This window comes from Rhinolophus sinicus, linkage group LG03 (assembly GCF_036562045.2).
Source record: "Rhinolophus sinicus isolate RSC01 linkage group LG03, ASM3656204v1, whole genome shotgun sequence".
NCBI lineage: Eukaryota > Metazoa > Chordata > Mammalia > Chiroptera > Rhinolophidae > Rhinolophus > Rhinolophus sinicus.
In genome coordinates this window covers 189,691,283-189,704,787 of record NC_133753.1, presented here as the reverse complement: position 1 = coordinate 189,704,787, position 13,505 = coordinate 189,691,283, and the positions used below count along the sequence as shown (strand labels likewise).

General features: G+C 40.0%; 1 long non-coding RNA gene across 1 annotated transcript; it reads right to left on the bottom strand.

Annotated features, from left to right (window-relative positions):
- Positions 1-316: 316 nt before the first annotated feature.
- On the bottom strand, positions 317-13,240 carry LOC109459209 (uncharacterized). The gene is made up of 3 exons (XR_002139358.2): positions 13,137-13,240; positions 699-846; positions 317-588 (listed from the first exon to the last, which is right to left on the bottom strand). It is a non-coding gene; the product is annotated as an uncharacterized LOC109459209 (long non-coding RNA).
- Between the last annotated feature and the right edge of the window lie 265 nt (positions 13,241-13,505).

Sequence of the window (13,505 nt, the reverse complement as noted above, 5' to 3'; positions counted from 1 at the left end):
CATGGATTCTTTACGTATGTCCTTTCAGAACAAAGAGGACAAAATGTGCACTTGGCTAATCAATATTTACTCATAGAGGCTTCATATTTTTTCTAGCTGGAATAATGTTAAATTTGACTCATAAATCTTCTTTACTTTGTTCAGTAATTTTATACTTTTAAGTATTTGTTATGCTGGAACGTACAAAGTGAATGCAATGAGAATGAAAGTAATGTGCATCCAGTAAGAAAGAAATTACCTTTGAACTTAGGTCTAAGTTCAAAGGAATAGGTCTAGATTCCATCATCACTAAATATTGACCCATCAAAGGTGAACTACAAAGGGGAATAATTACCCAATTTATTTTTTAAGTGTTTGTCAAATGGGATTTTACAAATTCTTCTTCTTTTCCCCAAAGCTTTTTTGATCCTCTCATCTCTTGGGTAGCTTGCATTTCATCAAATGTAACTTTAAAAATACACATTCTGTTGATATGAACATATTAAACACACACCACGACGCTTTGATGTTCCCCAAGCATGACAGATATTCCTTGTAAAGCCGTTAGCTTTTTATTTTTTTTAAGGCCTCCAAATTCCATTTCTGTGCCTGAAGAGGAAAAGAAAAGTTTTAATATTTTGATTTTTATTTTCACAATAAATTTATCTTGAGAGAATGCTAAGGGAAAAAACAAGCAACTTGCCAATATTATTTATTACCTGAATAAAAAGCAATGTTGTCCACATCTTGTGCAAATGGTTGTGTCCCAGTGCACAACCAGTGAGCTAACACGAGCAGGACCCACGGGGGAAGCCACCTGGGGACAGTGAGGGCAGCCACGCTGCCAGGCCAGGGCATCTGTTCAACCTGTGGTGGTAAAACTCAGGGGTTGGAACCTGCTGCACGGAAAGGAACATTTTTTTTTAATTTTAATTTTTTATTGGGGAACAGTGTGTTTTTTCCAGGACCCATCAGCTCCAAGTCAAGTCATCCTTCAATCTAGTTGTGGAGGGCGCAACTCAGCTCCAAGTCCAGTCACTGTTTTCAATCTAGTTACAGGGAGTGCAGCCCACCATCCCATGTGGGAATCGAACCGGCAACCTTGTTGTTAAGAGCACACGCTCTAACCAACTGAGCCATCCGGCTGCCCCCCAAAAGAACAGTTTTATCCTAGTCCTTTTTGTCTTGATTGAGGATGAACTATAAATGGGAGAGTTTGTAAGTGAGCCTCTTGTAACCATTTTCTTGGAAAGTACTATTTCTGTGTTTTCTTAAAACATCCTTTGAAATTGAATATGCAAACTGTGGGGTTCTGCCATTTGTTGATGGGTGGTCTTCAGAGGCCGGACTGAGACTGGGTGTGTGGTGTTTGTCCGTGTGGGGTGAGGAGGCATGGGGAGGCACGTCATTTCTGAGGAACCCCGCAATTTTCGTGCTTTCAGCTCCAGAACATCTGGCCCCACAATATCCCAGAGAGGTCACGCTTGAGAGCGTCACAGTGCTAGGGAGACACTGGTCAGCGCGGATGGGTTCTTGCCTCCCAACACTGCTCAATGGACATTTGGCTCCCAAGCTAAACAAACGTGAGCAGTTATTTATTTAGAGCTGAGACCTGGCAATCACTGAGGGTTCGATGGAGAGTTTCATTTCTATTATAGTAGTGTTCAAACTTTTGATTATAAAAGGTCCATTTCACATTGTGACTTAGAACACAACTGCGCTTGTGTATGTGCACACACAGTTGCACACAAAACTTAAAAAAAGTTTCACAGGCCAGGCTTCCCCCTTGCTCCCTGTGATTTGTTCTGATATTTTGTATCCTATCCTATCCTATCCTGTCCTATCCTATCCTATCCGTTTCCAAAATACTAGTCATGACTCATTAAATTAATTTTATAACACTTTAATGTCTGGTAGAAAACACTGTTTCTACTAGAAAATAAAGTCAGTGGTGGTTACATTTTCATGAACATTGTCAATGTGAGAAGCTCTTCTGTACTGAACAGTCTGGGGCCCACAGATGCACTGATTTCAGACAACATGCCAGCCTTTGACCTCTCAAGGTCAGAAAGGTAAAGAGGAGAAGAGGTAAAGTCACGCTCTTTCGGTACGATATAGATACACACAGGGATGCATGCATTTCTTTATTTTTTATGAGGCATGGTCCCCAAACTTGACTTTCCTGTCCCTGAAGTGGGATGGGAAAGGGAAAGAAGAAAATTAGTGTCAGTTGAAACTGGACAGTGTGTGGATTGGCGCTGGGAATAGGGACGCTTTTTTTTCAACTCTCATGCCTCTTCCAACCTAGTAGTCAACAGAAGTTACTACCAGACAGGACTTTGAGTAGACTAACTAATTGGTGATCGGGATTGATGCCTTGATGTGGCATGAATTTGCTCTGCATAGGCAGTTCTGCTAGACATTCTGAAAGCCCCTAGAAAGGAAATTAATTGCCTACTCTTCCTGTGTTGTCGGTGCTTCTCCCTTGGGTTTTCCAGAGCAGCCTTCAAAGGAGAATGTCATTTGGTCCATGGTTCTGTTTATTTTGGGGTTTGCAGTCTCTGGACTTCTTTATTAAAGGCTGTCAACCTAGGATTTTAACCACAAAGATTTAACACCATGTTTTTAAGTACAAGTAAGTCAAGACTGGGGTTAATGAAAGTTAAAAATCTTTGAATCTCCCTGTAGGTCTCCTGTACAGACACTTGTTTTGCTACTGTCTCTTGCCTGGGTGCACCAGGTCTTTGCAGACCAGCTCGACCAGAGGAAAAACAAAGTAATCATCACCAGTGGTGGCTGTCATAACCGGCAGCCTCCCTTTTTCCCCCACCAGACAAACCTCTTTTTTTCCCCCTTTAAAATTTTGTCTGTATTTGACATTTTGAATCACTCCAGAAGGTGGAATATTGTTTTTGTTGAAGCCATTGGGTAAACGTCTCCTACCTACTTTGTCTGGAAAAAGTCCCAGACTTCCCTTTTCATTTTGCCCCTGTTCTAGGAAAATACTGCTCTTCCCAGCCTCTCTGGGTCATGACTCTGAGTGCTGTGGCTCACATGGCCCCAAGTACGGAGAGTGTTCGTGTGGCGACCAATGCCTTAGGCAGGCTACTAAAGACGATGGAGTCCAGCTCACATGTTGTAATACCCTGTTTCCCCAAAAATAAGACCTTGCCAGACAATCAACTCTAGTGTGTCTTTTGGAGCAAAAATTAATATAAAACCTGGTCTTAGTTTACTGTAATATAAGACCAGGTCTTTATAATATAATATAATATAATATAATATAATATAATATAATATAATATAATATAATATAATATAATATAATATAATATAATATAATATAATATAATACAATATAATATAATATAATATAATATAATATAATATAATATAATACAGGGTCTTATATTAATTTTTGCTCCAAAAGACGCATTAGAGCTGATTGTCTGGCTAGGTCTTATTTTTGGGGAAACACAATAGCCTTGACACCAGGTATATGTGGACTGTTAATCCACAAAGGGCCTGCCTAGACTTTATAACTCAGATGCAATGAAATGCTTTAAGCCCTGAAGATGTTAGTCACTTAGTAAATAAAAATATGGAAATTCTTAGAGGAGGCAGTGGTTGAAATATTAGAAGCAGATTTGTCATAACAAAAATATGTTGTCATCATTGCTTTGCCTAATGGATAGGTGGGTACCAGCACTGGGATATAATTCTTAGGCTGCTGGTCTGTCTTTATATTGCAAAATAGTCACCATCTACTTTCTGGTTCTCCCAAGAATTGGCTTCAGCACTTACCTTTATTTTCCTACATATCTAGTCTCTTTGTTTTAAGCACTGATTCTTTTCCTCCTTGTATATACACGTTAAAAAATAGCTCTCATTTTGGAAAACAAAATGCTCTCTCTCTTTTTTTTTTATCTTCACTTGCTATGCTCTTTTTTTTTTTTAAATTAGTTTCAGGTGCACAAGACAAAGCAAAACTTAGACGTTTATCACTTATATCCCTCACACTGTGTGAACCCCCCTCCCCCCATCCACTATCCCTCTGTACGTTCCCAAAACCTTTCACCTTCCCCTTATCCCCACCCCCCCGCCCCTCTAGCAACCCTCTGTTTTTCCTCCATGTTTCCGAAACTGTCTCTGATTAGTTCATTCACTTATTCTTTTCTTTAGATTCCGCATATAAGTGAGATCATATGGTATTTGTCTTTCTCTGTCTGACTTATTTCACTTAACATAATGTTCTCTAGGTCCATCCATGTTGTTGCAAATGGTAAGATTTCTTTCTTCTTTATGGCTGCGTAATACTCCATTGTATAAATGTAGCACAGTTTCTTAATCCAGTCAAAATGCCCTCCTGACTGTCCTCTTCCTTCCACCAATGGTTCCTTCTCCTTCTCTCCAGGTGTAAACTTCTCCAGGTCTGTGCATGTCAAGCTTTGGGGTACTAGGATCATCTAGAGAACTTGTTCAAGCTCAGATAACTGGGTCCCATCCCCAGAGTTTCTGATTCAGGAGGTTTGGGGTAGGGTCCAAGAATGTGCATTTTTAACAAGTTTGTAGATGATGCTGATATGTGTGCACTCAGTTTGAGACCCACTGCTCCAAACACTCTACATTTGTTAGCTGTACTCGTTTTTTAAATCACTGCCCAACCTGCTGCCACCTGGCCTCTGCCCCCATGGTCACCGACATTCATAGGTCAGATCCAGTGGACATGTTGTGTCCTGTCTTACTCGAGCCCTCTGTGACATCAGTCACCCAACCACACCCTTCTTTCCTCATTTGGCTTCCATGACATCATTCTCTCCCCACTTATCTCCTTCCTTTCTGCTTGCTCCCTTTGAGGTGCCTGGTCAGGAACCTCTGCTACTCACGATGCGTGTCAGGCGGCCTCAGACTGCCATCCTCTATACTCTGTCCTCTTCCTGGGATGCCTCACCCATGCTTACAGCTTCGACCAGCGTGTCAACAACCCTAATCAACTCCTTGGTCCCAGGCCTTGCTTCTAGCTCTGCATCAGTATATCCACAGACTCTGGAAGATAAGCATGTCCCTGAATGGATTTATTATGTTTACTCCCAACTCTCCCCTCTTATTTTCTTATCTCCTTGAATGACACCCATTTTTCTAAGCCAGAAGTCTGGGAGCCACTCTTATTTTTTTCTCCCCCACCCTAATGTTGATGTCCAATTCATTATCAAGATGTCTCTTACATCCCCCCTTTCATTTTTCATTGCTATTGATTCAGTTCATTACTGTTTGCTGATATTACTGATATTACTGGAACAGCCTCCTACATGTTGCCTGTTTCCAGTTGGTGGGAATATAGTGGTAGCTCATGGAATTAAAGACGCAAAGGTACAAATATAGGTTTTCAGGTGCTTCTGTTTTGTTTCCTCTTTGCTTTTGTAGCTCATACTCATGGAAGATGTAAATAAGTAACAGAGATGACTAGAATTGGGATTAGTTCTGTGTCTTTTTTATCAGAAATTGATAAAATCAACATAATTTTCCATCTCTGTTTGAAATAGCTGCTGAAAACTCTTGGTATAACTTTTAATCTTTTACATACAGCACAGTTCATTGGGTCTTTCCTGCCAAGCTATTGAAAAAGAAAATCATCAAAGGAAACACATAACAAATGAATTTGTACTTGAGTAATGGGTAGGGTGAAAGCATTGTAATTTTGTTCCTCTGTTTGGGTTGTTCTGCTCCTTAGATGGGTATACTTGAGGTTTTGAAGAACACCTTGACCTTGTTTCTACCTCAGCTAGCCTGGTTTGTAAACACAGATAAAATGAGAAGCACAATTTTTTCTGGGCTAAAGGAAAGCCCATGTGAATGTTTGGAATGCTACGTTCAGCATTAAAGTAATACTGGCTTCAGCCTCTGTCTTGGTTTGTTCAGGTGGCTCTAACAATACCATAGATAGGGTAGATGAAGCAACATTCATTTCTCACAGCTCTGGAAGTTGAGATTCGTGTGCCAGCCAATTCAGCTCCTGGTGACAGCCCACTTCCTGGTTTGCAGAATGACTGCCTTCTTGCTGTGTCCTCACCTGGTGGAGAGAGATCACCTTTCTCGTGTCTCTTCTTTTAAGGGCACTAATCTTATTTATGAAGATTCCATCCTCATGACTTAATTATCTTCCAAAGGACCCACTGCCAAATATCTTCACTTTGGGGATTAAGTTTCGAAATATGAATTTTGGAGGAAACAGCATTCATCCACAGCAACCTCCTTCAAGGGATGAGGGGCAGGGAGTCTTCTGAGAGAAGATTATCTGAAGGAGAAATGTGAACGGCAGAGACCGTTGAATTTTTAGTATGACATTATCTGATTCCAGCTCATGTCACTAAGCATGGTACACTTACAACTAGAGTTTAAAAGGACCTCCAAAAGCATGTTATATTTCTATCCTGACGGAACTTATTAACAGAGCTGAGGCTCTCTCATTATTTCCTATTCTTGTTCATGAATAATCCTCCAAAGATTTTTAGACTTAACCAAAATCTGTCTTATTATAATTTAGTGATTTTGCTTTATGTCCTTGTTAGAGTGGGATGGGATGAAGATAAAGATAAATGATGCTCGGCTTTGGTCGTTTCCTTAACATACTCTTTCTATATGTGAAGACAATTACTAGGGAGTAGTTCTGTTTTCTCCAGTGTAACTAAGCTCAAACTCATTTCATGTATCTATAGAGTTTCAGTTTTAGAGTTATGTAATGGTCTGTGAATCTCCTATGAAGACTATTGTTTGGTCTTGGTCAATATTTTGGATTGCTCCTTTCAGATCAGATTTGTAAATCAGCTCCATAGCATGAATAGCCACTTTTCAATCGTATGCACTATTGTAGGTAGATTATCTTTCTTAGTCCATTTATTGTACTGGGAAAAGTTCTATCTGTTTCCCCAGAACAGGGACCCTGAGCTGAGAGCATGTTTGGTGTTCAAGGAACTGTGAGGGGGCCATTTTGGCTAGGGCTGGGTTTAGGGAGGAGGTAATGTGCCTGTGAGTAGACAGGGAAGGCCTTGATAAAGGCAGTCAAGGCAGTTAGTTTAAAGTCATTGAAATCCAAAACATGGGGTATATTTAATGTTATTTACAGGTGGACTGTGTTTTTACTCCTTACTAATTTTTAATTACAGGTTAGCTCATTTATTGACAAATCCAAAATCTTTATTCACTTTTGTTTTGGCAGTGGCTAACTCAGCCTATAACTTTCCCCTTGACTGTGGTATTTATTTTATAATATTTACTGCCTCATGTAAAAACAAACATGGGAAATGATTTATGATGAGTTCGTATTTAGAAGCTAATGCTTTCCAGAATTTCATACATTGGTATGAGGAGAAATAAATAGAAATCCATTGATTTAAATAACATGAGTGAAGTGGTTATTTATTTCTGTAAAACCTCTCGGCACTTTGAGCATATTTTATAGCTCTAGGAGAGAGTCACTTTGCTTGCTAAGCTGCTGTGGCTGAGTCACATTTCCCAGCCTCTGTTGCAGTTAAGCATGGTCATATGACTGAGTTCTAGTCAACAGAATGTGAGTGCAGGTGAGCTATTGAATCTCCAGCCTGAGCTAGTAAATCTTCAAGCTCTTTTCCTTGCACGGGCAACCTTGGAGGGAAAATGTAGACGGCAGTGAACCACAAGAGAGAAGGGGAATAAGTCCATGAATTACTGTTTGAAGGAGACTCTTCCTGATCAGAAACTTCTATTTCAGAATTTTCATGAAAAAAAATAAAGCTCAGCTATATTAATCTGCTGAGATTTGGGGGGTTATCTTCTTAACAGCCGGTAATTCCTTAACCAGTATGATAGCCCTATGTTTTTGGCTCAGATTTAGTTTTCAATTTTCAATTCATAGACTAACACTGTTGTTAAGACCATGAGCTTTGGAATCACGTAGACCAGGATGAGATCCTCTTAATAGCTATGTATATAGTTTAACTTTTTAGAACCTCAGTTTTTCTTCCATAAAATGGGGATATAATCTCTACTAGTTAGGATTATTGGGAGATTAAATAGAAAGCACTTTGCACAATGTTTGTCATATGATAGTCAATGATGGGATGGAAATAATATTTTATTTTTTCTCTTTCACTTTAATGGAAATATGGTTCTGACTTAGTGAGTTTTAGCTATTTTCTCTATGATTTCTATATTATTTATGGACAGATAAAATGTTATGCATTTCCATCTACATGGCTCTTTCTTTGTATATTCTCTCTGTCTAAATATTTGCTTCTTCACCTAGAAAAAAATTCTCATCCTTCAAGGTCTAGCTCAAAAATTACCTGCTGTGGTAGATTTTACATTCCAAAATTGGCCACAGCAATATTTTGGATCCTACCAGCTCTTCCAGAACCTCACCATTTCTCTATCAAGTGGTGGATAGGACTTTGTGACCATGCCAATGCGCAGAATATGGCAAAATTGATATTGCATGACTTCTGAATCTAGGCCAATGGTCAAATGTCTCTCTCTCTCTCTCTCTCTCTCAACTCACCCTTAAAGTCCAGCCACAACATGGACTCCATGTTGTGAGGGAGTCCAGGTAACATGGAGATGCTACATACAGGTGTTCTAGTTAACAGTGTCAGATAAAGGCCCAGGCAGGAATCAGCATCAATCTCCAGGAAAGTCAATGAATGAGCCTTCAGATGATTCCAGTCCCAAGCCCACAAGCATCCTCTGCTGACGCTGAGTGGAGCAGAGATGAGCCATCCCCACTGAGTCCTGCACTGAGTTGTAGACTCCGGAGCAAAGTAAATGTCATCATTGTCTTCAGCTTAGTTTTGGGGTAGTTTGTTAAACAATAAATAGTAGAATCGCCTCCTCTACAAAGGCCACCCTTTCAACTTCTTGGTTTTCTTTCTTGCCCAGAATTAATAGCTTTTCTCTGTGCTCCCTTTGCATTTTATTTATTTTACTAGCACTTAACAGTTTGTTAAAGTTTGTGAATTCTTGATGGCAAGGATCAATGCTTATTTATTTGTTTATTTGTATTACTTGTAGCATCTAGTATGGTACTTGGTATAGTGTAGGTACTGAGCAAATATTTATTAAATGATGGTCAAATTTATGTTACTTTTCTGTGTCAGAACTGTTATGCCACATATAGAAATTTTAACTCCTGGTATGAAACGGCATCGTGTGGCTCCTGCTTCCTGTGTCTCCAACTCAGCCGCCAGCGAGACTATAGTGGTCTGACTCCCCTATCTGTGGCTCCGTGGGTGTTCCTTTTTGGCTTTGCCATATCCTGCGTTCTTATGTGGGGAGCAGGACCAGAGACCCTACATTACAGAGTGGCACTGTTTTAAAGAGAAAAATTACAGCAGTGCTACTGGGACCAAGTCTTTGATCTGCCATATCAGATTCGTCTGTGCACGTTCACTGCGCTATAAGATTAAAGAAATGCCTATGACCCCTTTAAAACTAAATTTGTCTTAGGTTTGTCTTCAAGAGATACTGTCAAAGGGTTAAAAAATCACTCTAGGATTGCATTTTGAGAATAAGAATACTCAGCAATACAATACAGATAACAAGTGGCAAGCAGGTTTACACTTTTTTTCTGGTATGTTCTTTGAAGGTATTCTAGAGTAAGACAGAATAGAACTTGTCTATTCACAACATTTTCCCATTTTTCTGAGCAGTCAATAAAACATAACATTGCCATCATCCTTTTTTCTCAGCTGATCTAGGAGATTTTTCTTTCTGTCATTTTTTAATGCTTAACCCATTATGAAAGTTTTTTCACCTCTTGCATTTTGCAATTGCCATTAATAAGAAATGAATGACAATTTGTTTAACAGTTATATAACAAGAGCATCCTGATATGATACTAGCTAATTAAATACATGGTAGGTTGCGTGACAAATATTTGATGGCTTGGTGACATTAGACCGTTTCGGGTTTTATCTTATACCTTCAAAATCAGATCATCTTTGCCTCTTTTCCATTTCCTATGCTCCGATGCTCGTATGTGTTGATGGATCATTTGTGTGTACTTTAGCAGCAACAAAGATTAAAATAGTTCAGGCTCCAAGAACAACATCAAAATGATGTTTTCCAGGGCACAGAAGGCCTACTTAGCGTTTCGATAACACTACAAACACCATGAGTCCTTTTGTACTGGGAATTAGGGCCAGGCTTATTCTACAGCTTTTTCCTGTTTTATGAAATTGTTAAGGTTGACCTCTATCTTGTGGTATTTTTTTGACAAAAATAAAATTCTGAACTGGGCTCATTTTCATGACTGACTATAAAATTTTTATTTTCAACCCCACCTGTTCACAGAGGAAAATAGCCCTTCCTTCTCCTCTATACTTGGAAGAAATGGAATAAAAACAACAAATAATATAGTAGCTGCTAGAAATATTGGACTAACTGAAAAAAAAAAAAAGGTATTGAGTCTAGTCTTAAATTGTGTAAGATTCTCAAATAGTCCTCAAATATAATCCTTAATTTAATTTTAAAAAAATGCTGTGTTTTTTTAAAAACACTTCTGCCTCTTTCTCACTCCCTCCAACTACTACTCTGGGAATTCCTTTACAATGAAGAACTTGCCATAGTAGAATTGTCATTGCATTTATTTTAGATATGGGTTATTTTGGGGACAATGGCAGAGTAATTGATGGGGAGGGGTTGGGCAATCTTTATTATTTAGAATTGTTTATTTAGAGTAGAATTATTATTGCTATCCTTAAATACGAGTATGTAACAGATAATTTTCTTGATTAAGGATGTCTGTTAAACAGAATTGCTTTGATAAACATTGCAAGAGGATATAGTAACGCAATCCTTCTTTCAGTGGGTTTTTAAATCAATAAAGATCAGTTCAGTTCTCAGAGGTGCATACGCAATTCCCAGTGATTTGTATGAAATTATGGAGTATTTTTAAGCATGTTGGATGGTTTAGAGTGGTTGTTTAGAAGAAAATTGCATTCTTGGACTGGAGATTTCATACTGGAGAGAGATGGTATATAGCAGACGAAATTCGTCATGGAAATCCATGATGCCTCCTGGCTGACCAAATATTCCTGAATGTTTGCTTCTCTTTCCAGGATGAATAATGCTTCCCAGTGACTCTCGGTCACATGCACTCTGGTTTCCCTATATCCTGGTTTCCCTAGTCTATTGCTGTGAAACGTTTAATGAATTATTATATTTAGATACGTAGAATTCTGTCTGGCATAGAATAAGCATGATATAAGTGTTGAAAAAAAATTATTAGTAACCATTCCAAGACCAACTCAAACAACTCACCAACCAGGTAAGATGGAAATGGAACATATGAATTAAGTTAGTGTCGGGAGGACGGTGTATTGGTTAGCATTTGCTATGTAAAATTTAGTGCTTTAAAAATAACAATGTCAAAAAAATAACCATGTTTATTTCACTCATGATTCTGAGGGTCATCAAGTTGAACTATGCTTAGCCTGGCAGTTTTTCTGTTTTGGGCTCTGTGTTCTCAAGCTTCTGTCATCAGTTGCTGGGCCGTCTGGTGCCTGGTGAGTCTAGGATGGGCTTAGCTGGGATGGTTTATCTTTGCTCTGCAGGCCAGCGTGGCTGTGGTCTCGTGGTGAAGACAGAGGAACAAGTTCACAAGCAAAGTCACGAAGACCAACCAGCTTTACCAAAGAAAGTGATAAGGCCAACCCAAATTCGCTGAGTGGGAAACAAACTACTTATTGATGGGAGGAGGTGGAAAATCACATTGGAGAGGGTGTAGCTAGAGAAGAGTGAAAGATTTGGCCGTTTTTATAACCTACCACATAGGGTGAGATGGCTGGTGGGAGAGATGAAGCAGAAAACAAAGTAGAAGACTTGCATTTCTGTATGTGTGTGCTTGTGTGTGGATCTGTGTTTTGTATATGCAAGTGTTTGTATTTGGGTAGCAGCACTTGTGTCTGGTGTTAAGGAGGGGAGAATTAAAAATAACTACAAAGTCATGATTGTAGATGCCTTAGAACATGGTAACACTATATATGGGAATAGGAAAGGTAGTAGGAGAAACATTCGCCTTTGCATGCATAGAGAAGAAAAAGTGAGGTGTTTAGGAGAAAGCAAAGGGTTCAGAAGTCCAAAGGAAAACATCAGACCTACATGCTTAGGATTGAATAGATGCAAGCAACAGCAGCACGTGTTGTTTTCCTCCAGCATCCAGTCCCCTTCTCTGGTGACTATAATGATGCTATTTCCTTTTGAATTTTCTTTTGGGGAGCCCCCATTCCCCCACCATTTCCTACTCTTAGTTCATGTGATTTGGATTAGTCTGACCCTGGCCACTTGCCACCCAACCCTGGCCAATCAGCACATTCCATCCCTCTGGTCACAGTGATACGATTAGGAATGGCACCTGACCAAACTGGGTCTAATAAAATTAAATTCCAGCACTTTTGTTGGAACCATTGGAGCTTTTCCTTTCACTGGAGCAGCTGAGCTGGGAGGCCATTGCGTTGTTGGAAGCCATCTTACCAGTGGAGTCAGCCTAGTTGCTAAGCCAACAGAAACAAGAGCAGAACTTGTGGGGGGGGGGGGAGGGGAGGGGAGGGTAGGGGAGGGGAAAGACAAGAAATGCAGTTTAGATCTTTGGATCCTGTTATACCTACATCACACATACCTCTAAACTTTTCAGTTTCAGAAACAAATACATTCCCTTTTCCACTTAAACTCATTGGAGTAGGGTTTCTGTCATATGTTACTACTAAGAAAAAGAGAAAAGACTGTAAACTTAGAAAACAATTACACTTGTAGGGCTGAAGAAAAATGAGCGAGTGAGTAGTAGAAGCCTGCGGAGACCGTACTCCATGCAGGAGGAGACGGACAGAAAGGAGAGGCAGACAAGCAGTGTTGATGTCACTTGTCGGGGAGCATGGCTCTGCGGAGAAGCCTCGTCTCGGGCCAGGAAAAGCTCTGAGGGAGTGTGCTTGGCAGCAGAGGGGCAGAGACGGAGGTGCACTGCCGGGAGCTAAGGAAAGAGTGGGTGATTTCCTTTTTCCATAAAAGGGACTCCTAGCCCTTCAGCTTGAAACCTTGGAATGAACTCTCCTGCCTCTCCCCCCACAGCCCACACATCCAGTCATCTTGTCCTGCAAATTCTGCCTCCACAATTACTCTTGGATTTGTACCTTCCTTTGCGTTGCCACTGCCAACAACTTGTTCCAAGTGCCCCGTAGTCTTTTCCTGGAACCTGCCGCTCCTCTGCCTACAGCCTTTCACCTCTGTCATCTAGTTTTTATTCTGCTGCCAGATTACTTGTCCTAAGGCTCAGTTCTGTTGTGAAATAGCCACACACAGTGAGGGGCCTTGGACTGGGAACCCAGAGACAGCTCTGACTTGCTATTGGACCTTGGGAAAGACTCGGAACTCTCTAGGTGTGGGGCTCTAATACTTGAAGTGAGGGGTTGAACCATGTGCTCTGACATTCGTTACCTCTCCACTGCCTGTAGAAAATGTTTTTAGCTCTAATCTAACTCTTTCAGCTTTAACATACATAT